At 47.5% G+C, this 4,423-nt stretch overlaps 1 long non-coding RNA gene across 1 annotated transcript; it reads left to right on the top strand.

Moving 5' to 3' along the window:
* The first annotated feature begins 596 nt into the window (after window positions 1-596).
* On the top strand, window positions 597-3,315 carry LOC122463707. The gene is made up of 3 exons (XR_006287273.1): window positions 597-861; window positions 2,275-2,276; window positions 3,305-3,315. It is a non-coding gene; the product is annotated as an uncharacterized LOC122463707 (long non-coding RNA).
* The last annotated feature ends 1,108 nt before the right edge of the window (window positions 3,316-4,423 follow it).

The following is a 4,423-nucleotide window of genomic DNA, read 5'->3' as shown; positions in this document are numbered from 1 at the left end:
TATATAAGGGCAATAAGATATTCTCTATCTTATTCTCTATCCCTTTTTTAACGATTCCTTACATCCCCTTTGCTTTTTTGACTGCTGCTGCACACTGCGTGGACGTCTTCAGAGAACTATCCACCATGCCTCCAAGATCTTTCTCCTGATTAGTTGTAGCTAAATTAGCCCCCATCATATTGTATGTATAGTTGGGGTTATTTTTTTCCAATGTGCATTACTTTACATTTATCCACATTAAATTTCATTTGCCATTTTGTTGCTCAATCACTTAGTTTTGGGAGATCTTTTTGAAGTTCTTCACAGTCTGCTTTGGTCTTAACTATCTTGAGCAGTTTAGTATCATCTGCAAACTTTGCCACCTCACTGTTTAACCCTTTGTCCAGATCATTTATGCATAAGTTGAATAGGATTGGTCCTAGGACTGACCCTTAGGAAACAGCACTAGGTACCCCTCTCCATTCTGAAAATTTACCATTTATTCCTACCCTTTGTTCCTTGTCTTTTAACCAGTTCTCAATCCATGCAAGGATCTTCCCTCTTATCCCATGACAACTTAATTTACGTAAGAGCCTTTGGTGAGGGACCTTGTCAAAGGCTTTCTGGAAATCTAAGTACACTATGCCCACTGGATCCCCCTTGTCCACATTTGTTGACCCCTTCAAAGAACTCCAATAGAGTAGTAAGACACAATTTCCCTTTAAAGAAACCCTGTTGACTTTTGCCCAACAATGTATGTTCTTCTATGTGTCTGACAATTTTATTCTTTACTATTGTCTCAACTAATTTGCCCAGTACTAACGTTAGACTGACCGGTCTGTAACTGCCGGGATCACCTCTCGAGCCCTTCTTAAATATTGGGTTCTGATTTTGGTTCTTGTGGCCCACGTCCACAAAGGTATTTAGGTGGCTAAACCGCAGACTGAGATGCCTAAGTTCCAGTTTTGCCTTTGCTGAGATCCATGAAACTCTGGCCAAAGACTGTAGGGGCCTAAACTCACTCATCGCCTCAGATTTTAGTTCTAGCTCCCCGGCTCTAACCACTAGACCCGCCCCCCAGCTAGGAATAGAACCCAGGTGTCCTGGCTCCCAGCCCCCTGCTCTAACCGCTAGACCCCGCTCCCCTCCCACAGCCAAGCCCCTGTATTCAGGGGCCAGACCGACGCAATAACAGCAGAAGGCAGGGCGGTGGCAGGGCCACAAGTTTTCCCCTGTGGATACAGATGTCAATAGCCTTTGGGCCAGGGAAAGAAAGAGTGCGCCTGGCTCTGTAGCCCAGTGGCTAGGGCACCCCTGGGAGGTGGGCGGCCCAGAGTCCAGCTCCCCCCCCCCCCACCTCCAATCCTTCTGTCGTTATTGAGCGCCAGGGGACCGGCTCCAACAGGAGTCCCACGGCTGACAGATGCCCCCTCTCTCCACATGCCAGCCATTTCATCTAGCTCCATGGTTCTCAGCCAGGGCACATGGACCCTGGGGACACACAGAGGTTTCCGGGAGAGGGGTGGGGGGGATGTCATCGAGATATTTGCCTAGTTTTACAACAGGCTCCATAAACACCACTAGCAATGAGGTTTATGCTGCGCTAGGTCCTATATTCAGCGGTTCTCAAATGGTGGGTTGTGACCCCAAAGTGGGTCCTGAGCTCGTTTTAATGGGGCCGACATTAGACTCGCTGCTGCCCGGGGCAGAAAGCCAAAGCCCCAGCCCCGCTACGCTGGGCTGAAGCCGGAGCCCGAATAACTTAGCTTCACGGGGACCCCTGCTTGCCCCCCCCAACGCCGGCCCTGAGCTCAGAGGGAGGATACTGACCTTGGGAACCAGGCTTTGGATGATCTGTTACCTTTTGGGTCAACATCTCTGTGAAGACTCTTTTTCGGCTCTGACTGCCAGCCAGCCAAAGAGCAGGAATAGACTCATTGTTGCTGTCACTCCACCGCCTTGTAAGCAAGTTTGTGAGCTAGTTGTTTGACAGTGAGGTGAAACTTGGGGTACACAAGACAAATCCCCAAGAAAACCTGTTTTATGAAAGGAGACTCAAGGAGCTTGGCTTGTTTAGCTTAACCAAAAGAAGGTTGAGGGGAGATATGATTGCTCTCTATAAATATATCAGAGGGATAAATACCAGAGAGGGAGAGGAATTATTTAAACTCAGTACCAAAGTGGACACAAGAACAAATGGATATATACTGGTCATCGGGAAGTTTAGACTTGAAATTAGACGAAGGTTTCTAACCATCAGAGGAGTGAAGTTTTGGAATAGCCTTCCAAGGGGAGCAGTGGGGGCAAAAGACCTATCTGGCTTTAAGATTAAACTCGATAAGTTTATGGAGGAGATGGTATGATGGGATAACATGATTTTGGCAATTAATTGATCTTTAAATATTCATGGTAAATAGGCCCAGTGGCCTGTGATGGGATGTTAGATGGGGTGGGATCTGAGTTACTACAGAGAATTCTTTCCTGGGTATCTGGCTGGTGAATCTTGCCCACATGCTCAGGGTTCAGCTGATCGCCATATTTGGGGTCGGGAAGGAATTTTCCTCCAGGGCAGATTGGAAGAGGCCCTGGAGGTTTTTTCGCCTTCCTCTGCAGCGTGGGGCACGGGTCACTTGCTGGAGGATTCTCTGCACCTTGAAGTCTTTAAACCACGATTTGAGGACTTCAGTGGCTCAGACATAGGTGGGAGGTTTATGACTGGACTGGGTGGGTGAGATTCTGTGGCCTGCGTTGTGCAGGGGGTCAGGCTAGATGATCATAATGGTCCCTTCTGACCTTCGTATCTATGAGTCTATGAAATCAGGCTCCTGAAAGGGGCACAGGAGCCTGGAAAGGCAGAGAACCACTGATCTAGTTCGTCTCATTGTTCTCCAGTTGCTCAGGCAGCAGCAATGGGATCCAGATTCTGGGCCCAATCCTCAAAAGTATTTTGATGCCGAACTCCCACGGTATCCACACAGCTAGGGGCTGCCAGGGGACAGGGCTGAGCAGTGGGAAAGTCCCCCCCCTTCCCCTCCCCCAGCTTGGCTTTTTCTTATGCTAATGCAATGTGCCCGTAGTGAGGTTCACAGTTGATTGGTGCCTGAGCTTAAGTGCTGCATTTTAAGGAAGTGAAAAAAATGAAACTGTTTTGCACAAATAAAATAATCAAGGAACGGGGAATCCTTCCACCTGGTTTTTCATACCAATACTTTGTAAAGTGCTGTGGGGGCGGGACGGGAGGAGACAGGTGTGACGTTATCTGATTAAAATCTGACCATTGTGACAGGGTCAGGGCAGATGGCTACAGGAGAATGATAGAAGGTAGATATATTAGCTCCAGATTAAGCAGATCCCTTTTCCCTTAGTAAGATAATGGGCTGTTCCAGAACAATCAGGACATTGCTGGAACCAATTAAGGCAGGCTAATTAGGACACGTGGAGCCAATTAAGAAGCTACCAGAATCAATTAGGACAGGCAAGCTAATCAGGGCACCTGATTTTAAAAAGGACCTCACTTCAGTTAGTGAGGTGCGTGCAAGGAGCTGAGAGTGAGTAGGCGTACTGCTGGAGGACTGAGAAGTACAAGCGTTATCAGACATCAGGAGGAAGGTCTGGTGGTGAGGACAAAGAAGGTGTTGGGAGGAGGCCATGGGGAAGTAGCCCATGGAGTTGTAGCTGTCACTCAGCTGTTACAGGAGACACTATAGACAGCTGCATTCCACAGGGCCCTGGGCTGGAACCCGGAGTAGAGGGCAGGCCCAGGTTTCCCACCCCCCACCCAAGCTCCCTATTTGATATAAGAGGAGTTGATCTGGACTGTGGGTCCCACCAGAGGGGAAGCTCTCTGGTCTGTCCCCTGACCTATTAGATGGGCCAGCAGAGACCGCGGGGATTGTTCTCCTCCTTTTCCCCATGCTGGCCAGTGATGAGGTTAGCCCAGGTTTGTGCCACTAACAAAAGGAGCCAAACTGAGGACTGCTGTAAACCTCTGAGGAGAGCAAATCTGCCAGAAAGCGCAGAACCCGCCAAGGCAGAGGAGGAACTTTGTCACACCATATAGATCATTGTTGCAACCACTGTTATATATTTGCAGCAAATCTTGTACAAAGGTTGTCAAGTGAGGTGTCTACGACGAGGTTATGATTTGCTGGTTATGATTACACTATCTGTATGCAGGTATCGTTTTTTGTATTTGAAGTTATAAGTGTCACGTTGCACTCAATATGATTTTATAAAAATATGCTAATGAGTGTGAATATATGTAACTGGAATATGCTTCATGCAAAAGGTCTCTTGTAAGGTGTCATTACAAAGCTTATAATCTACTGAATGTGGTCATCCTGTTTGTATAAATGTATCACTCTTGTATCTGAAGCTAGAAATATGAAATATAACTCTGTGGTCCTATTGTAGTTATGCAAAGCGTGGGCCATTAATGGTGGTT

The sequence above is a fragment of the Chelonia mydas genome, chromosome 23 (assembly GCF_015237465.2).
Source record: "Chelonia mydas isolate rCheMyd1 chromosome 23, rCheMyd1.pri.v2, whole genome shotgun sequence".
Taxonomy (NCBI): domain Eukaryota; kingdom Metazoa; phylum Chordata; order Testudines; family Cheloniidae; genus Chelonia; species Chelonia mydas.
Note: the sequence above shows the minus strand (reverse complement) of the source record. Positions and strands in the feature narration are given on the sequence as shown.